Source organism: Pteropus medius, unplaced genomic scaffold (genome assembly GCF_902729225.1).
Source record: "Pteropus medius unplaced genomic scaffold, Ma_sr-lr_union100, whole genome shotgun sequence".
In the NCBI taxonomy this organism is placed as follows: domain Eukaryota; kingdom Metazoa; phylum Chordata; class Mammalia; order Chiroptera; family Pteropodidae; genus Pteropus; species Pteropus medius.
Genome location: NW_024346062.1, coordinates 10,713,598 through 10,736,462, shown reverse-complemented (window position 1 = coordinate 10,736,462; position 22,865 = coordinate 10,713,598). Strand labels below are relative to the sequence as shown.

The window sequence follows — 22,865 nt, the reverse complement described above, 5'->3', positions numbered from 1 at the left end:
AAGTCAATAACCTTTTAACTAAAGAATGATGCTTGATCCCACTGTCTAGAGATATTTTCCAAAAATAAATTTTTCCAATTTTTGTTATAAAGGGTATTATAAATCTGATTATTTGTTTGACATTAGTTATTTACTAATGATATATGGATTGCACTGCCCTGACCATTTAGTATATTCAAAATATTTTATCCACAACACTGAACAATATTATTTCTGCACCATTTAATAAACTGCTATAAAACACATACTTGTTTATATCTATGTTTGACTACACTGTGTAAGATTCATTCCACTTTAGATATTTTTAAATGTTAATTTCCCATTTCCTATTAAACTATTTTAACAGTGCTACAATATTAGTATTTTTATACCTCAACAACCTAAAAGCAACCTTTCATATTTGCCCAATTAATAAGGCTCTGTAGAAATATACACTATTTTCTTGCAACACAATCACAGAAATATATTTATGCAGCATTGCATTTTAAAATGCCCTCGACTGATTTCTCCACAGGGCTTGCTTGTCACAGCGCTCTGTTAACCTACCCACTACAATACAGTTTATCAGACAACCTTGCTTTGCACTGTCAATTAGAAAATAATAATAATAACCAAAATAGTTTGCCTTCCAAATTCTTAGCTGCCCCAATGCTGAAGCCAATGATGTGTAGAAAAGAAAAACCCTCATAACTCCTAGCCTGATAAATGAGTAGGGAGAATTTGACAGATCAGAACGAGATGAAGCAGCCTAAAACATTTGGCACAATGTGCGTCTGGCATACAGAGACTGCCTGTCAAATGCCTATGACTCCATACAGCAGCTAGGGACCCTATGGAGCAGCAGATGGGCCATTAAGGTAGTATTAATGTAGATGCCATCAGTTTTCAGTTCTGACTGGGACATACTCTTTAGAACTATGAGCAGCTGCTGCCATTTATTGTGACAGCTTCCTGCTAACTTTTGCCAACTGGCACAATCTGACTCTTTGTACCTGAGCTATTAAATGTGTGACTTCCACCATTTTATTCCTCCAGAGAATGCTTTTAATAATCCTCTAAAGAAGAAATGAAGCATTTATCACCAAAGTGAATATACATACCACGCAGTTCTATTGTACAAGACTCCTGCCCAGCGTACTTTAATAGACCTTATATTAACACATTCTTATTAAAACTAAGCATAGACCTTTTCATATATATATATATAAATGTTTAATTGAAAATGATAACTCATATTAACTCTAAATCTTTAATGTAATATTGATGTACTTAACTATGAACTAACTGGAACCTTTTATCTTCTGGAAATATTATTTTCCTAACAAGCAAATAACAAAAAATGTCATATAAAACATAGTAATAAGTTAACAAACCAAAAATAAGTTATTTCATGGCTCTCTAAGTATAGGTAAATATTTTCATTCCAAAAGGATCAGATACATCTGGTGTTTTATTTAACATATGTAAATAAATTTAAGGTGTATAAATGGATTTTAAAGCTCTGTATCTAAATACTGCCCCCACTACCAATCATGAACAATGCATTATAAATGATGGTAGCTGTGTATTTATCACCTGCAGAATAATTTCAACAGACTATGCAACCAAACTATTGGCAGAAGCAGCACTCTGCTGTCTTCCTTTCATCCAGCTAGACTTCTAGGGATACACTGCATCATTTTTTATTATGTCGAACAAGATAGCTCACAGTACAGCACAGCATACGGTTTGTCAGACAATAAAAACTGCAGCAAGTCATTATAAAAATGGCTGGCAGACATATTCATTATGCTGAGCTAACATCTTCTCTGCTTCAAACATCTCTACAATCTGACCAATAATCTATGTATGAGATTTCTAAACAAATCTCACCTCGTCGATACTATAGTTCACAGGAAGGTCTGTCTGTATACCTATACATGTGCACACACGTGCACATGCACACCCCTTCTCAAACACTAATCTTAAGGCAATTAAGCTCTTAAATTCATTTTGATAGGTGCAATAATGAGAATGCCTCTATCAGAATGTATAATAAAGTTTCAAAGATACAGACATTCATAATACAGCTTTTGAAATGCTTAAGATGAAAGAAATAGTATATAAATAACATTTAAGATGTCCTATGTTACATGTAAAGGAAATATGTGAAATAATATTGGTGCACATAGACCACACAATAGTCAGAGGCATGATATCTAGATGTCAAGTCACTCTCAGTGACTCCCACATTTTCTTCCATGAACAAACCTATGACATTTGACAGAATTTCAGAAGTTCCATTTATTGTCTGTGAGTGATTCTGTGTGTGTTCATATACATTTACTTGCCTTTACATATTATTTCTAAAGAAACTGAAATGTATTTACTTCTGGGAAACTCCAAAGAGTGAAACATTATATCATGAAAATGGACTTAAGGAACAATATTACTGAAAGTCAGTATGATTCACAAAAATGCAAAGAAAATTAAAATTATGTTAAAAATCTAGAATCTGACTATAAAATACACATGTTAAAGTTCTGATTTATTAGTTTAATCTTAGCAGTTTTGTTGATCTATTTAAAAGTTGCCTGGTTTATTTTTGTTGGTATTTTTTAACATTTCAGTTTCCACATGGTATTTTTCACTTTACCTAAGAATACCAAAACCATTTGACAGCATGAACTTGTTTTGAATGTTTAACTAGCAGTGGTCAAAAGTGATGATGTTATTTTACAGTAGCTAATTTGTGTCAGCCTTTCATAGGTTTATTCAACTTTGTCAAAAATTGGCAAAATCTAAAACAATTTTTGAATATTCTCCATTATTTACTTTGACTTGGTATCAAATTAAAGATGCCACTATATGCAAACATTTTGAAAATAACCTAATAATGCACTTGAAAAAATTAACATGAAAACATGAGCATTGCTCACAGCACCTGTCGCAGTACTCCCTCAGAGGAATATTTCGCTGGGCTTTTGCAGGGCGGGGATATTGTGTTTCTACATGGGAAAACCAAAGCCTGAGAGATGAAACTACCATAGTGTGTCTGTTGGACGAAAATGAATAAATCCTTGGTGACCAGAGAGTTTGAAGAGCAATGTTTTAAAAAGAGAAATTGTGAGTTTTACAATGCTGTTCTGATGTAATAAATCAAAAGCTGATCCTAAATAAATAAAATATATGTGGATTTCCAAAGAAAACTAAGTTTTAAAAAAGCCACCTAAAAAAATTAATAAATAAATAAAAAATTTAAAAAGCCACCTGAAATTTATGTCATTGGTTTTACTTTAAAGCTACTGCTTTGGAGTGGTGATTTTTTATCTTAAAAAGTGTGTTTCTTATATGTTATTTTCAAGGAAAGGTTTAATAAAACATTTTTACAAAAAGCAAAGGACAGAAAGGCTGTTGTTTAATTATTCTGGGAAATTTTTAAACAATTTTTTTGGTAAAATATGATTCTAAATAATAAGAAATTTTATTTGTTGTGATCAGAGCCAGAAAATATGCTGATATTGTCAAGCCTTTTGATTTAAAATATTTATTGAAGACTAAGAATAACTTTACCTTTCAGGTCCTATCTGCAGAGATAGTTGTGTAAATCATTGCAGCCTCATGTATAGTAGTCCTATAGAATCAATTGATATTTGCGATGTCAAAGACATATATCTATTATGCTTTTCTAACACAGAAGTACTGAAAATGTTTTACTAAAATCCATGCACAGAATCTAGAATCTTCAAACTTCTGCAGCATCTTCCCATAAAAAAAATCACTTGTATTTCTAATCTGGTTCAAGCTGCTATTGTCAGAACAGAAATATTTTACTGAACTATAAAAAGCATGTAAAGAGGTAAAATTTTAAAAAGCCTTAAAGAGGGAATATACTTTAAGATTTATCATTTTTAATAAAAATAAATGAATCTTTATTGAGACTTTATTAAAGTTAGCAAAGATGGACTGGAAATCAATAGTCTTGAAATAAATGAATTCAGCCCCTTAGGTTTTGGTTTTATAATCTATAGGAACAGTAAAATTCCATTGCCATCAAAGATGTTTATAGTAAATTAATCATATGGTATTTGAATATATAACATAATAGACTGTCAGTTATATTATACTTCCAAAAGTATGGAATACATCCACAACCCCAACCAATCCATAAATAGGAATTGTTGTTTTTATTCAAAAAAAATGTTCAAAAGATACAATTGTTTAAAATATCTGCTTCTCTTTATCAGTGTGCATATTTTACAAATTCAAAAGCATATCAATATTCTTGTGATTTAGCTAAAGTAAACAGAAATAATTGAAATGGTGGCAGATGAATTATTAGAGATTTACTTAGCAAGAACAGTACACTCTAAGTACAAAAGGTTTCATTGGTAGTGATTTCTCAGAAAATTAATAAGGTTACGATGCTTGTTTCTTCTTTGCCTTTTAACCTTCATGGGAATAGTTTATCTAGAAAGATATTATTAAAAACATACAGGAACCTTAATTAAAGAAAAATTACACTCATTTGCATGTTCTTACTTAGTTCTTCACTTTTAAAAGATAAGCACAAAAGTAAAAATTTCCTCAATACATATCAAGGAATTTAAGTTATAATATTGTTTTCCCTTGAATTCAAAAAGTAAACTCTTAGGCTCTGACTGATTTTCTTTCTTCACAAAGAACCACAGGGAATATACAAACACCAAATGCAAATAAAGGGATATAAAATTGAGATCTTACTCCAATTATCTTTCACCAAACTTTATCTTTTCCCATGCTTTCATAGTTCTGCTTATATCTTACTTCCTCTTGAAACCTTTGCAAACATCTTGTCACAATTCAATTTACAACTCAATTATGCAGAGAAAAAAATTCTTTATATAGTCTAGAATCATTCTAGTCTTCCCCTTTGTGCTTTAATTTGTGGAAATCAGGAAAAAATAAATAAAAAATGAAGAGGCTAAATTTAAAGCCTAAACTAAGCAATAATATAAATTATCTATTTAAGGAGCATTAATCATCTTGAGTAACAATTCTCAGTTCAGTTTCTCAGCCTCTCTACTTCATGTTTTTCATTTTAAAATATAGTCCAGGTGTGACAGAAGTATCTGGGACCTACCTCATGGAAGCAGAGAATTGCCAGACCCTCAGTTGAAATATCCAGTGTCTTCTCCAGTCTTTAAGTTTATATGGGTGTTGCTTGTCCAGTTGCCTTAGAGGGAGAAGACTCTGATGGCATAACCTAATCTGACCTTGTAATTTCTTTGGGAAGAGGCAGCATTCCCATACTATTAGGCCAGCTAGATGTAAAGGCACATTTAGGCTCATGTTGGTGTTACAAGAATTCCCTCATTTAATCTTGAATGGTCTAATTTGTAACCATCCCACAGCGAGGTCCTTCTGGTGATTCCTGGGTTTCTCTTATGATAATGTTGCATAATAAACTCTTCCCAGCATTTCAGTGTCCTACAAAAACAAACATTTACTTTTCTTGCCCAAAGTTCTGTGGTTTGGTTTTGATGGCTCTGCCTTAGGGTACTGGTTCAGTTCAGGTCTTTTATGTGTGTGTGTGTGTGTGTGTGTGTGTGTGTGTGTGTGTGTGTGTGTGTGTTTGTTGTTGTTGTTGTTTGAGAATAGTCACTACTCAGGGTAGGATCTTTTCACAATTGATAGCAGAAAGGCCAATGAAAACATGCAAGGCTTCTTAAGACCATGGCTGAGACTTAGCACTTTGTCACTTCTTCCCAGAGCCCAGTGGCCCCCCCAAAAATTGTAAAGTCAAGTCAAAATCAACAGAGGGCAGGAGAATTATCCACATATTTTTGTCAGAGGCACTAAAAACCTGCATACTAGGGGACATGAATGTATACTTCTTTGACAGAAACTACTGACGTATTAAGAACAATAATTTGATTCACCATACCTCCTCTAGAAGTCTCTCTAGACTGTTATCTGATTTTTGGTTTTATCTACGTCCCAATAACTAAGCTCAGGGCCTTTTGTTACCTGACCACAAAGAATTGCCATGTTAATGTGACTGTGCCCCTGCCCTCCCTTCTGCACACATCTTATTGAACCTTTTTCTCCTGCTCTCTAAATTTGAGAAAAAAGATAGCCTAATCAATTCTTTTCCCTCTGTTTCTGCTCTTCACAGCTTCTAATAATCATACCAGAGAAAATAAAAGAAAATAAAAATTTCTAATCTGTCGCATCCTCTTTTTGTGACTCCAACTTTTTGGGAAACACTACAAGGTAAACAAGGATATTTTCTTCATGTATTAGATGAATTCTATAACATTAATACTTCGGGGTGAAATACAAAATGAAAAAAAAATGAAGGAGTTTGGAAAAATTTCCCTCAAGATAATCACCTTAATTGTAAAACTAGGGGCCAAATTTATAATCTTATGTTTGAATATCAGAAGCTAAATACCAACTAAGTCTTTCATCATATTTTCTTATAGAACATACTTATTTCCCTTTAGACATTTGATAACAAGGGTGACAGCTACATTTTTTAGAAAATAAAAGATAAAACCACATTAATTTTTTTATTGCCATGTGCAAAGAGAAGAAGGAAAAGGAGGGTAGAGAAATGATTCTAGAAGCCTAGCTAAGGCGATATGTAGAAAAGAATAAAATCAGTGTGATCAAAGGAAACATGTTTTTAACAGTTAATTAAAACAAAGTGAAATTTACCTTAATCCATATCGGTGACAATAAATTCACATATACTAAAAAAGAGAGGTGAAACTACTCTGTATGATACTATAATAGTGTATACATGTCATTATACACTTGTCCAAACCCATAGAAAGTACAAGAGTGAACCCTAATGTCAACTACAGACTTTGGGTGATAATAATGGAATGATGCAGGTTCATCAATTGTAACAGATATATGACTCTGTTCTGTAAAAAATAGGAGAGAGAGAGAGAGAGAAAGAGAGAGAGAGAGATCATGTCCTAACAAAGACTCCCAAAAAAGCAGACTTACTCACCAGTTCGAGAATCTATAAATGATAGATTGTGCTTTGTTTTCTCTACATTCAAATCTCTGGGCTTGTTTTGAAGAGATAATTAATTAGAGATCTTTAGAGAGTATACCCAATTTCCCTAGTTATATAAAGCATAATTCTGGGAAGCATTACTAGGAGAGAACAGATTGATCTGAATTACAACAATATGTATGAGTAAAGTACAAAGTAATTCTGTTAGAGGAAGAATATCTTTAAAATACACCTGCTAGCATATCCAAAAATTTTATTCATTACTCAATTTACTTCTATTTACATTTCCATTAAGGTTAGGGTATAATATATGCACTATATAATATGTGATGCTGGTAATAATTTATTTATGATTAGGCTTAAAAAGTACCTGTAGAGAATAGAATTACCTTATGACCCTGCAATCCCTCTTCTGGGTATCTACCTAAAAAGTTTGAAAACATTTATTTGTAAAGATATAGATACCACTATGTTCATTGAAATATTATTCACAGTGGCCAAGACATGAAAACAACTGAATATCTCCTTTGCTAGATGATTGAATAAAGAAGCTGTGGTACATATATACAATGGAATATTACTCAGCCATAAGAAAAAAATAAATACTACCATTTTCAACTATATGGATAGATCTTGAGATTACCATGCTAAATGAAATAAGTCAGATGGAAAAATCTGAGAATCATAAGATTTCATTCAGATATGGGACATAAAACTGAAAGCAGCAACTGAACAAAACAAACAAACAAATAAAAACTCACAGACACAGACAACTGTGTAGTGGTTAACAGAGGGAAAGGGAGGAGGAAGGAGATAGAAAAAGGTAAAAGGTCAAATATATGGTGGTGGAAGAAGATTTGACTTTGGGTGGTGAACACACAACACAATATACAAATCATGTATTATAGAACTGTACACTTGAAACCTATAATTTTATTAACCAATTTAACACCAATAAATTTAATAAAATTTTTAAGAAGTTAGCTGTTGATAATTATCTTTTGATATGATGATTAATACATCATATCAAAAGATAATTATCAACAGCTAACTTCTTAAAAATTTTACAGAAAGTATTGTGAATTAATAATTATAATTATATTATATAATTGATTATATATGCACCTGATATATATTATCAATATAAATATTACTAATTTCATAACAAAGAATTAAGTTTTCTTAAAGACTTGCCATCTAATATTCTCTTTTGGAAGAGAGAAGACAGCACTATTTTCAACAGACCATAGACCATCTCATTGTGCCTGTGATATGCTGGCTGGCTAACAATTGTTCCTCAAATAAGCAATGCATTTTTTTAAATGGATTATTTTGAAATACTCAAAAATACATGTGAATTAAAATATGAGCACATTTTACATCAGTTTTATATTTTAAATAAATCTAAGTATTTTTCAAAAGTTATTTTAGACATTAAGTTATAGATAAAAATGTTTCATTAAAAAGACAGAAACTTAAGTAAATAGACAGCAATATATCTTAAAATCTATTCTTGTTGCTTCTTTTCAAGAAATAGCAATTTTATCATAACCTCTGACATCTGTTTTAGAGATGGATAGTCCAGAAAAATTGTCCAGAGTTTTAACATCAAAAAAATAGATGCATTTTTCTAGATAGCCATGTCTTTAAATGATAGAACTTATTCTCCCTGAGAAAGTTTCCTACATTTTAGAATTTTTCTCTTTCCCCCAATTAGTATACTTTTAATACGTACTGGAAATTTATTTAGATTTACTATAAATATTATAGGTTTACTAGGGTTATGTCACAGTTCTACTAATTTATTAATACCAAGGAAAAAAATAATGTTTTATTGAATATTTATGTGCTAGATAATCTGCCAAATGCTTACGATGGCTTATCTACTTTAATCTTCATAAAGACTGTATGAAATAACCAAAAAAATAAAGATCATTAGGTACTACATCCAGTAAATAAAGATCATTAGGTACTACATCCAGTAAAATGCTTAATGATGTTTAAAAGCCAATGTGATAGTGGTTAATGAAAAACATCTGGGGAACATGTGTGGAGGGAAGAAAGAGGAAAGGCACTAAGAAGATAAGAGTGCTAGTGTCAGAGAATATCTAAAAACAAGGTGGAGGTGGTGGGAAAGACTTTCTGCCTTCTCTATTAACACTCAAGAGGTTATACTGCCAACAGATATCACGTATCTCAGTATTGTATTCTAGGCTTCTTCCCAGAAAGGCTTATGAAAAATATTGCTTTCTCCATGTAATGTGTGTGTAATAAAATAAAAAAAACTGTACAGTGTTTTCACTCTCTTAATCAGAAATTCAGTGAAATATCATTCTACTATTGATGGAAAAACAGGATGTCTATTCTGCTTTAAGTTAAATCCAAATAAGGAATTTGGCCTTCTATCAAATAAGGAATTTGGCCTTATATCAAAACCTCAACAATTCTCATGTCCTTCAGGTAGTAATTAAAATTTCTCAAAATCTAAATAAGAAAATGATATCGAATTCAGATAAAGTTTTATATGCAAAAATACTAAGTGTATCTTTATATAGAACAGTAAAATACTGGAAAAAGACTAAATGTTCACAACAGCAGATTTTTAAAAATAATATATGTCATAAACGTGATAATAATATGGGGAAATTATACATACATAAGATTGTTTTAGAGTCTTAAATTCATATAGTATTATATATTATGAAATGGAAAGGAGAGGATTCAATATTGAATAAAAATTGAAATGGTCATAATTATACAAAACAAAAACCATAAATTAGGGAACTACAAACACATCTTTGAGTGGTTATCTCTGTTTTTGTTTACTTACATTTTATATTTTCTACAATGAGGAATTACTATTCTTCTTTTTGAAAAAGTAGTATACTTTAAAATTACAAACAATTTATCTTACTGTCTCATGTATATGTTATGGAATTAGGTAAAATAAATTTTTTGACTAGAAAGGGTTTTTTTATTCTGAAGGTGATTACATCTTTTAAAATTATTTAATATATTGCTTTCCAATGTCAATGATATTTTTTATTCTACTTTAGCAAATTTCAAAAAATAATAATAAAAATTTTTAATAATTTTAATATTCAAAACATAGGAAATGACTCTTAGTCCAGACACTATTGGAGAAGAATAAATGTGATAGAAATACATTTAAATAGCTATCAAAAATTGAAGAATATAGGCTTCAAAAGTGTACATAAAAATGCAGGATATGTATATGTATATATTGATACATAGTTATAGATATATCTAGCATTATTAAGTGTTTTATTATACCAGTATAGAAAAGTTCATTAGAAGAATACCTATTTGATTTTGGATACTAGATACATTGCTAAACACTGAATCTAGAGAAAGGAGTCTATGAAGGTAGGTCTACATTTTAGAGTTACGTTGCCTTACCTTTATGTAAAGTCATGTTTTCAATGATCCTCTACACTTAATTTATATTACATTTACAACACTGCTTTGAGATATACAGGACAGAAAGTCAAGAAAGTCTGAAGAGTTGTGTGGCTTCCCTATAATCTATAGATCCCGAATCTGTGAGCAGAGGCCAGATCTTATAGTCTGTGTTTTTAATATAAGAAAAGTTTTATTTCTAAAGATAGTTCTTTAAACTCACCCAGGGGAGACACTTAGGGCAATAGGATCTCACTGCATGAGTCAAATTATGTGAGATGAGTGACCCTTACCTATGTCTAAACATAGGAAAAAAGATTAACATTGGAATTTAAATGTGCATAAACTTATCTATTTCTCTCTAATTCCTATCTCAGATCATATGTTTCTCATCTACTATAATAGTGAAAGTTGCCTAGAGTGTGTATCTCAATTGTTCCTAGAGTGTAGAAACTAATAATTTCTTTGTCATTATACAGCCATAAAAATCATTAACTAATATTTTGCCTCAGAACTCTCAATTGACATTTTACTCAGACATTTTCAACGTGCAGATTCATTAAAATAGTCTAAAAGAGATGGGCCCTGTACTCAAACAATGACCTATGAAATCTACTCCTGTCTTCATGGAAAATGCATATTGCATTCATACAGAAGTAAGAAGGCCACGAAGTTACTATACAGTCAGAGTAGCCAGTCTTCTTCCTGCTGAAAATAGATCTGAATTTTGTTTTGTTTGTTACTGTTAAAACACTTCCACAAAATATACATCACTAATGTTGACTAAAATAAATTGAGCCACAGACAAAGCAGACACACAAAAAATGTTGCTTCTGAAGTTTGTTAACAACAGTGGAAGATGTCAGTCTTTGCAAGTAGAGGACTTTGTAGATCAGTTTAATAAATTTTCAAACGCTTTATGACTTCAGTCATTAGGCATTAGAGCTAATTACTCTATTTTTTCTTCAAGGCTTTTACCCATTTACTCACTTCCTACTTTTACTCATTCAACTGAAACAATTAGATTCACCAAGAGATATGGGTAATGTCTTTTCAAAACATATTTCCCATAACACTTAGTTTCCTGCAGCAAATCATTAAAGTCAACAGATGCATTTAGTTTTCAGTCTCTATACAACTTCAAGCAATTATTTTGAAGGGCAAAAATGGCTTTTCCTCCCTTTACTATCAAATATCTTCTCCTGCACCCAACTGGACAGACAAGTTATTAAAGAAATTGCTTTGTTCCTGTGCAATTTGCATACTCTTTTCTGTTTCAAAATATCGAGAGTTGATATCAAATGCCATGAAAGGTGTTGGGGAAAGTAAGAGAAGGGATTTAAAATTCGCTTTGTGAACAAAGAAATAAATGATTGTTTATATAAGCAATAAAGGAACCATTCATATTAATAAGGGTGAGCACCCAACAATTATATCACCTGGGAAACTATATCTCCAGAGTTGACAAATTATTAGAACCCCCCCTACCCTAACTGCCTTTTGTTTCATGCCCAAAATATAAAGCAAGTATACTTTAGTGACATGATTTTTTTTTTTTCTGGCACCTTTCCATAGCCAATTCCATTCATGCAGAAAAAGGATGAAATTCCATCATTCGAGCATGACATCTCAAAATTCAAACTTAATGAGAGCTTTGGCAGCTTCTGTCGAAGGCAGACAGTGATTAACAAAACACTTCAGAGTACAAGGCACAGCAGTGCTCAAAGAAAACAGTGATGATCTCCACTTAATTGTAGAAAAGCCCAAAGCATCTGCCAGCCGAGGAGAGCTGGAGCCATAAGGAGCTATTGCTCAGATAGGCTGTCATCTCCAGAGATCAACAACCATATGCTCAGCTCAAGCACAAACTCCAAAGAAGTTAATTTTCTGACAAAATACAGGGATAAATATGACATTCAAACAAGTGTGCTCACCCATCCTGAACACACGTTCATCTGCACGCATCGGATTTATGCATCGTTTAAACACAAGCAAATATAATTTGTTTGGAACACAAACATTGCTGCATGAGTACAGGTATAATTAATCTTTGTCTGCTCCACAGATTCTTATGTTCTACTGGTTAACCACGCTTTCAACAAACTTTTGATGAATGGAAAAGTCACTTGTTGCTTCATACCTAAACACACACCACATTTTTTCAAGCTCTTGAAATTATTGCAACTTACTTTACTAAAGATAAAAACTGTACATTGTTATAGCTATGATTTGAAGTTTGGGTGTGTGTGTTTGTGTATACACAGGTCTGTCTGTCTATCTATCTATCTATCTATCTATCTATCTATCTATCTATCTATCTTTTTGCTGTTATCTATCTAGTCTATCACTGAAAGCAAAACTGAGGTCTTACCAAGCCTGGGATAACTTGCTGCAAATAGAAGCAAGGTTTCCACTTAAAAGATAGATATTTCTCAGAATAAAGTCACCAGAGAAATTGCTGGTACCTGTGGTTGGATGTATTCTAATTGAAAATAACACAAGGTAAAAACAAGAAAATAAGCAAGAAATAGGTATTAAATATAAGGGCTACAACAAATAAAAATTGAGGTTGCATTCTAAAAAGAAGAAAAAAAAAAGAATAGAAAGGGAAACCTCTCATTCTCCTATCATTTGGAGGTGGAGATCCCTCTTCGAGGTAATATCTCCTCAAAAAATGCAACACCCAGCATCAGATGGATTAGAATCAGCAGACTATCAACTTTGCATGTCTTGAAAACAGGTATTTGATTAACATTTGCACACTAGCCAAACGGTAAACAACCACAGTCCTTATAAAAACTAAAGAGAAGCATCTGGTAGCAAAGTGCTTCACTAGTACATCTAACTCCAGTTTTAAAAAACTCTTAATGCTCTTCCTCAAAAGAATTAGATGTCTCCCTTGTTTTTATCACCAGCATCTTTGAAGCTTAAGCACTGGTTTATTTCTAATTGTAGCCACCCTCCCCATTTCGAGATTACAGTAGAAAATGTCATATTGTCGTGTCTATATATAAGCTTTGGTAGAGTTTGAGTTACCTTGTTCTCTTGTAATTTTGTAATATTGATGTTATTGTATTCATGGTTTAAAAATATTTAAACATTTTTTTCTCCAATTATAGAAGTAATTTATGGTTATAATAGAGAATTTTTTTTAAATGCAGTCAGGTACAAAGAAGAAAATTCAAATCATCTTTAAAGCCACAATGAGCAAAACACAAACAAAACAAAAAATTAGTTAACTTTGATAAACTTTTTCTCATCTATATAATACAATATTGAACTCATTAAAATATAAGTTTAATTTTTTATTTTCCTCCCTATACTGTCCTCTGTACCGTAAGCATTACTCATGTCATTATACAGATATGAAAACGTTTTTAAATTACTGATTAACATTTCATTGTATAGATGAATTATTTTACCATGATTTATTTCACAATTCCCCTGTTTGGAGTTTTTCTAATTTATTTTACCATTATAAATAGCACTATAATAAAATTCATTATGAAAGTATTCTTAAATTATTTTAACTGGTGTTTCTAAGTCAATTGATATTATTATTTTAAGACTCTACATGTATTACTATATTTTCCTTGAGAATGTTAATGACAGTTAAATTCTTACTGGCTATATAATAAGATTACTATTAAATGCCATCTTCATTGATAGGTATTCCTTTTAATTAAACCATATTCTAGATTACTATATCAGAAAAAAAAATAAGTGCTTGTAGTCTGTGAAACAAAACTGAATATAGCAAAATTGATTAAAACAAAGTAAGATGATTTAGGCAGAAGGAATAGTCACAAATATATTTTCAATGAAAAAATATAAAAATACTTACGATTTTATTTTAGAATTAAAATGTTATAGATTTTGAGTTAAAATATACTTTTTACCCTGTGAATAAGATAACAGAAGAAATAAAAATTTAAAAATGAGCAAAAACAGGAAGAGGCGATGCAAAATAGTTCAGAAACAATCCAGTAAAAGAAATGTTCTTGACCCATAGTATAGTTTACTTCCAAGTCAAATATATATTTATATTTATATTTATTATATATTTAAGATTGTTATATATACACTTTTTCAAGTCTGTCATCAAGAATGCACAAACCTCTCTTGAATAGCTTCGTTTAAACATTCCAAACCCTTGATTTACTGCAGTATCTTTTCCATCAGTCTTTGTAAAATAAATGATTTGAACTCTTCTGCTTCTATTTCCTCATCACCCTCATCCTACTTAGCTGATTTGACTTCCATCCTCACTATTCCACTGAAAATACTTATATTATATATCATTAATTTGTCTTGCTAACTTGGTGATTTTGGTTTATCTCTCACTTTCTTTCTCTTTTATTTGGATTTCCTTCTTCTTAAAACAATTATCCAGTACATAAATCAGTCTCCCCTTCCCCATTGCTCCTGTTCTTCCCTCTTCTGAGAAAGACCTCTCCCTCTTCTTTATCTATATTCAAACTGTTTTTTAAACAAATAGTAAAATCAACACCTGCTCCAAAAAGCCTTCTCTCATTGCTCCAACTCCAAAGAATTTGTGGCTCATATTTGGCACTAATAATGTTTTCACCTGCTAAAACTGTTTTATGGATATGTCTTAATTCTCACAATAAATTTTAAGTTGCTTGAAGGGAAAATGCCTGAGAATCTTATATTTATGCATTTCTTTGCCTATTCTTTTCTTGTCAAAGAAGCCATACTGTTGGCAGAGTACAAATATAAGAACTAGGTGAATCTCATATCTCTAATAGTCTATAATTAAAAGTCTCCTCTGCAGCCATTCCTCATTCTGTGTTATATTTTGTCCTATCATTATGAAATTACCATGAGCATTCTCCCTTGAAATAGTGAATATTAAAATATCTAATATGGACTCTAGAATATAGTAAAATACTCCATACATTGATACCGCATCCTCTTTTTTGCTTCAGTTCTCAGTCCTTATTACTCCATCTCCCACACTGTGCTGTTCAGTCAGTTTTGCTCTTATGTGTCATACATGCTCCTAATAACCGCCATGCTATGTAAAATTATACAATAAAATTACTAGGCTTATGGGAAAAGTAAGGCTGGGGCATACCTTCATCGGTGACGTATTTAAAATGTTTAAACCTAACATAAACAGTAGCACTATTTTACGCTTGTCAAATGGCTAAGAAATAACTAAATGCTATAATAAATATGGTACTTTACATTGATAAAACCCAGTTTGCTTATGAGTGAATGATAATATGGATGTAGCATGTCAGTTATTGTGAAATGGCAGAAGGAGGGTTATCTGAAACCAAATAGAAGACTGTTATACCAGATGTGGATGGATGTGGTTCACAATATACACAGTGAAGTGAGGCAGCTAGTAGATGCCTGAAATGTGTTTGTGTGGGGGTTTGTATGTTTTGTGTATTCCTAAGTGGTTCAGTTCAGTTGAGTGCAGTTTTCTGCATTTACCTTGTCTTTTACACAATCATAATTACATAAACATGAAATTTGTCTCCCAATTTATCAACTAAAATGTGTTTTCAAAGTATTATATCAAATTGCATTCATATACCACATTTAGAGGTGCTTTTCTATCCCAATTACTGCATGCCCCAAACACTGCCAGCTTTGTGTGAAACCCAGAACAAAATTTTCAAATGTTTTAAGTTCAATACAAATGCCTCTGTCATTTGGTCTTTATAAACAGTGGGTCCAGTGGTGCTCCCCATACCTGAAGTGGATTGGACTGGTGTTTAGGGCTTATTATATACAAAAAATGATCTCAGCAATATCACCCATGTGCCATGACCTTCTTAGTGTTATTCAAAACCATGAACTCAGATATACTCAACATTCTTTGACTGTCAATGAATGTTGACAATCAATGATTATTTTACTTATTGTTAAGGCCAGGAGGGCCTGAATGTGCAAGTAAGTTGCAGGAAAATCTGACTTACAGTCAACATGACAACTCCTGCTATGCATCTATTGATTTCTCAATCCACACTTATTGACTTATAAGGAGTTTCCTATGATTATTAAACTGAGGAAGAAAAAAACTAAATTTGGTTTACAGGTGGCTTTGGGCTATATGTGGTTCCAATCAAAGCGTACCCTAAGGAGAAGTCCTAAAGAATAGAGAACAAATTTCCTATGGGGTAGAACTCTGTATGATACATCTCATTGTCCTCTTCTCTAGAAGGAGAAATAGTCCAACATAAAGCTTTATAAATTATGAGGCTAGTGGCTAAGATTTAGTCAGATAGGGATTCAAAATATTTGAGAATTAAAAAAACAAACTAGTTTAGGCAAAGTTATCTGGGCAGATATCTTAAAATAGTGTCAATGTATGAGGATGTTTGTGTTCTTAAATGCTCACCTCTACTCTGGAAAAGGTTCTTAGTAATCAGACAGACAAAGTAGTCCTCTGTGAAAGCCATTTAGCCTCTTTACCAAAGAACTCCCTTAAGCCAGAACTTTCATAATGGGTTTCCAAACAAAGTGCTAAAGGGCAAAGATAAAAGCTACATATGAGCCCAATTAAAAGGACTCCCCTTCAGCTAAATTGATCTGCCTACTACCATGGCTAAGTGTCAATATTCCAACATGATAGGTGCATCTGAAACCCTCAAATTTTTCCATAAAGTCCTAGAATCTATCATCCACCTGATGGCTTGCTAAACTATATCCATCATGGAGAGAGCAGAGATTTGGTTCACGGCGAGAGGCAGGGGGCATTTTTTAATTTGATTTTCCTTATCTATCTACCATGTCTTCTTGCCATAAAAACCATTTAGTTACCCACTGAATGTCTTATTTGTCATCATCAAGAAATCTGCTTCATAATTAAAGAAGTCGGCAAAGGACGGATGCCTACCAGGTTTACTGTTCTTACTTATATCTATTACTAAGAAATAGATGAACTTATAGAATTGAATGATGCTCTATTAAATACAATAGGGTCAGTAGGTAAACAAGTCCTTGAGCCACTGGATTGCTGTCCTACATGATGAAGTGTTTGTTCTCAACCAGAAACATCATTTGGAAAAATGGAGTTGCTATTTACTGAGGTGGGAAAAACTATAGAAAAAAGAAGTGTAGTAGAGACATTCAAGATTTCTGTTTTTACATCTGAATTTGAGAGCCTATTAGATATCAACGTGAAGACTTAGGAAAAAGAGGTCTGGGAAGTGTACATTTATATGAGAGTCATCAACAAAAATATGGTATTTTTGCTGAAATACCAGTAAAAACTAGGAGACTGAATGAACTCACTCAGGCAGTAAGAGTTCTCAAAAATGAGAAGTTGTCTAGTGATCTTATGGCTCTCCAGAACCAGCCAAGGAAATTAAAATGAGCAGTCCCTAGGCAGGACAATCAAGAGAATGGTGTCTTGGAACCTAACTGGAAAAAGTTTCAAGGAGACAGTGATAGTTTATGACAAAAATGATACTATAAAGTTAAGTTTTAAAGCAATCATTACATTTTGCAACATGGAGGTCACTGTTGCCTATGACAACTGCTGTTTCAGTACACTGATAAGAGCAAAAGCCTGATTGGAATGGGTTCAAGAGAGTTCGGGAGAATTCTGGATAATGAGTACATATAAGAATTTTTAGGAACTTTACTCTAAAAGAAAGGGGGTGGGCATAGAAATTAGGATAAACTGTTATTCCATAATAACCAAGGGAAGAGGGAACACAGATACATATGCAAATGCATTGATAGACATGGGAGCATGTGGAAGTTCTCTTCTGATTCTTTACTGCTTCTGCTTTCTCTCTGACATACATAACAAAGTCATCAGCAGAGTGTGATGATATGGAGCAGGAATAAGAAGTTTGAGGAGAGAAAAGAAAATGTGAAATAGTTATCTAAGACAAGAGAAGAGTATAGGAAATAGAGTAGCACTAATGACTTGAGACCAGTCACTCTGTAGGTAGGATTTTTCTCCAGTATCTTTCAGTACTTCATGTGTATACATGGACTTGGTAGAAGGCTGTTTACAAAAAGAGTTGGGGATTTGCTAAGCCAAAAACATAGAGAAAGACAGGAGATGTGAAAGGTGCAAGGATGTGATTATAATAATGGCCCATGTGACATAAATCAGCAAAAGGGGAAGTGAGAATCATATTTATCTCACCATGCTGGAACCCCTTAAATCCCTTAGTTTCTGTTCTATTCACCTGGGCTCCTAACAAACATAGTTTCATATTGTCATTTAAGGACTTTTTTGTGTGTCTTGAAGAGTAAATTCTTTCAAAACAGAAATAAGAAGATCTCAATAGCAATAATAAATTCACAATAATAACTCAATAATAAATTAGTGAGCATTGGCTATTCGTTACTTTTTGAAATAGTCAATTATCCTATTTTTGATAAACAAAGAGGAACAAAATTTAGGTAGTGGGCTTAACTATGTAGCAAAACATTTTCAGGAGATAGAAGACAACAAATCATAAACTTCGAAATCACATAGAAATGGGTTTGAATCCCTGTCCAGCTGCTCATATGGTTGCTGTCAACAAAGCAAGTAACTAAACCATTCTGAATCTGAGTTCCCTCATCTCTAAAATGAAGACAATATCTACTAGGTAGCTTTACAGTGAATATTAAACAAGATTATATTGTACATAACTTAAGACCTTGTAGGTCAGTTTATTTTTAAATGTAGTTCTTTTTTCCACTGTCAGTTGATATATCTAAATTATGTTATCTGAAATGCTAGTTTCACTGGGTACTATGTAATAAAGTGATTCCATAGTCAAACACATTTTAAAATGCTGTGTCAAACAAGAGTAAACAGTTTTCTTGATTGTAGATCTTTTCAGAGTTTGATATATTAATATTCTTTTAAAATTTGAGAGAGGGTTATAACATGCAAAGTGTCCTCATGTATTTGACAGGGGAATCCATTTTTCCTGAATATTTAAATGGTCTACTATTTCACAAGATGTACTATTGCGAGAAGCTGTTTTAGACATTTCTCTGCCTGAATTTCTACTCTGAAAAGTCATTCAAGGATAACCAAGCTTTATATACTCTATTTGGCAGAGTTAATGGTGTTTTCAAAAGCCATGCCATAATTTGAAACATCTAGCAAAGTTATTTTTCAGGGAAAAGAATTCTACATCCTCTTGAAGAATCAAATTAGGAATCTAATTTTAAGTATAGACTTCTTATACTTAGCTAAATCTTCAGTATTTCAAGTTCAGGTGACTTCCTCTTACTCAATATAATTTTGTTACAATAAGTATTTTGTCACACCCATAGAATTGAAAGTAGGAATACAAATTATTTCATGTTTTCATTTTCTAATAACTCAACCAATTTTCAGATAATTAAACTATTTGGGTTGATATTAAATCTAAGTAAATTTCTATAATCAAATTATTTTGTGTCTTACACAGAGAAAACAGGTGATCTAATATCTAGATCTATAGTTGTTGAAGGAAATGAAAACAAAAATCTCCAAGCAGGGAATAGTAGAACTATATGAGAAAAGGAATACAAGGATCTGCTGTTCTCAGATCAAAATAATGTCATTCATTTAACAAGTACATGATAAACCTTTATTTTTAAAAATTAAAAGCAGTTTTTCTTTTTCTCTTATTTTCTCCTAGGATTTACCTTTTTGTGCTAGCAAAAACTAGAAAGTTACTCTTCCTATGTCACCTTGAACTTTTATGCAGTTAACCAAGAAGTTAACAAATAGCAAATGAAAGATCATCACTCTGTTACATAATCATTTTTTCCTGGGACTGCACACACATCTGTGGTCTGCCTTAACTACCAAAAACTGACATTTTCTATATCCTCGGGTTAGTGTGACATTAACTAGAGCATCACATTCTGCTAGTAGCTCTTTCCCTTATTATTTTATGCATTTATGCTATTTTTAAAGTCATGCTATTAAACATGTCATGACTGAATATGAGTGAATCCAAATATCAGACTTTTTAATATGAATACAAATGTCAGATTGCAGGCAAGCCCTTGTTGGTTAAATTTGATAAGAGAACACATCCTATGTCCAGCTAATGCTAGAATGTCATCTCAACCAGGCATCCTTATAAAAATACAAGCATTATGGGAAGGACAAATATTAAATGATTTCAGGAAAATATAAATATTTCAAGTTAATTTTGAGAAGTAAAGCTTCAAATGTATGATTCAGTGTCAACTAAATATGATTTGAAGGGAAATTATAACTATCTTCCTAGATAATGTAATTATCAGTTTCAGATTATTAGTGACTAGTTTGAATGGGATAAATTGAAGATAAAATAACATTTGTTCCCTGTTTTTTGTTGTTGGATTTTACATTAACTGTCTTTATTGGACAGTGTGTATACCCAAGTCATTTAAATTTTTAGTAATCCATTTCAAAAATGACCACAGGTGACAGGGGGCCTTTTGAGATTTATCTTTTTAAGTTTTGATGCAAACAGTCGTGGAGGGAAATCATTGAAAGCCAGATGACCCTGGGGTTCAGGGCCCTTTGACACACCATATTTAGAGCATCAAACACAGGTGTATGGCAACTTGATTCTAATTATTTCAGCCTGCTAGAAATATCCTTTTACTTCATTTTGGTCTAACCTTCATTTTACCATTCAACTGAAAATAATAATACTTAATGTGAGCTATATAAAGACTTATTTTGCCTTTGCAGCATCCTGTGCTCTGAGCAATGTCAATCCATACTTCTTTTATTTGGGTGAATCACTTTCCCTTTGAGTCTGTGGAAGAACACCAGCAGAGGGAAGGATACTTAGTAGAGTCGCAGTATATAAATAGCTCTGCCGAGAGCATTACAAAGGCTCTGTTGTGCTATCACACAGCAGAGCCAATAATGTACAATATGAAAAATCCCTGCCAAGAGCACAGAGAATACAGACAATGTTTGCCATTTCTCTGATCGGCTATTTGTTATGTGTTGCAAGAGTTTATAGCCATAGAGTCAGAAAAGTCTACCACACCCCAAAGTCTTTCTGTTAGAACAATAACATAAACCATAAACATGAGCACGCATGTGTGTATACACATAACACACACACACACACACACACACACACACACACACACACACACACACATACATGGACATCAGAACAGCATCAACAATAACAAAAAACAGTGGGTAGGAGTGGAATTGAAACACAAACATTTCTATAGACACAGAAATGGAATTTTTCACAAAGCACCAAAGCCTTGTATAACTAACTACTTCCTTATATCTTCTGTTTTCTGAAAGCACATCAATCCACAAATCTGTAAGAGTTAGAATATCAGCATTTTTCAGGAAAAATCATATCTTGAAAAATTATATGAAAAATCACATATGAACTAAGTATCCTATTTAAAATACTAAATAAAACAAAGCAATTTATTCTCCATAAAGAGTTAAAATTTTATTTTCAGAAGATGGACTCCAAAATTAGCATCAGTGATTTTGTTTTCAAGATATGGCTCAGATACATAGCAAGAAAATAAGATACTTGAAAGTTACCACTTAAGATTCTCTTTGACTTCGTATGCTTTATTTGAAGATGTGGCTATATCTACATGGCAGGCAAAAATACATATTCCTGGCATTCCTGATTTTAGCTACTTTCAGCAAGCATTTGCAATTTTTTATGAGAAAAATTTCCATGAAAATTATCATGTTATTATATTTTTGTTATAATAGCCTACAATAACATCACAATAAGATATTTTAAAGCTTCTCTTGCCTTCTCACCCAAATCTCTCCTTTGTTTCTTTTACTGTGATTCTTCCCTCATTTTGCCTCTTGTTCTCCACACACACACTCTTCTGCTTCTGTCTTTCTTTTTTTCCAGTCACTTGCGAAGTCATTTATAATACTTCTTTTCCTTTTATCTTTACTTTACATAAACCTATTTCTGGATTCCCCTCTCCTTTTTTTTTTATTTCTGGCCCTACCTTCTTCTTTCTCTTTTTCTCTTTCTCTCCTTTCCCCTGTTTTACATTGTTAACCATTTTTTCTCCCTTTTCTTTCTCTCAAAAGCACAAGACATCAGAAGACATTTTTTGAAATGATACCTTATAAATTTACTCAAGTTGCAGGAAACAAAATGTTCAAGCTGAACCATTCCAGTGTATGCAAAATTCCTTTAGTAGAATCTAATCATACTTTATAGCACAGTTCAAAATTCACTTCTGCTGAAAAATCTTTCTCTCCTTTAGGAAAAAAATTCTTTTCCCATCTGCCCCCAAAGAACTGTACACACATTTCTATCTTTTTTTTTTTTTTGAGTTGTCATGTAGTACATCTTGACTATTTTTTATTGGCTCTAACATACATAATGAGACTGATCTATGAAAGAAGCTCCTTTGAAAAACTGTAATGAACTTTTTCTAAGTAACCATTAGCAAATACTATGGATTTTTTTCATATATGAAAATAATAAGAACTAAGTAACCTGGGAATTAT

At 32.3% G+C, this 22,865-nt stretch overlaps 1 long non-coding RNA gene across 3 annotated transcripts in view; it reads right to left on the bottom strand.

Moving 5' to 3' along the window:
* LOC120612528 (uncharacterized) overlaps positions 1-22,865 on the bottom strand; it is a 278,407-nt gene that overhangs the window by 241,262 nt on the left and 14,280 nt on the right. For 2 of the 3 annotated variants that reach the window (XR_005655469.1, XR_005655470.1), the window contains exon 1: positions 5,102-5,388. The exons of the other annotated variant lie outside the window; for it this stretch is intronic. This is a non-coding gene — a long non-coding RNA (uncharacterized LOC120612528). Of the gene's footprint in view, positions 1-5,101; positions 5,389-22,865 lie in introns of those variants that run through there. 3 annotated transcript variants of the gene reach the window in all.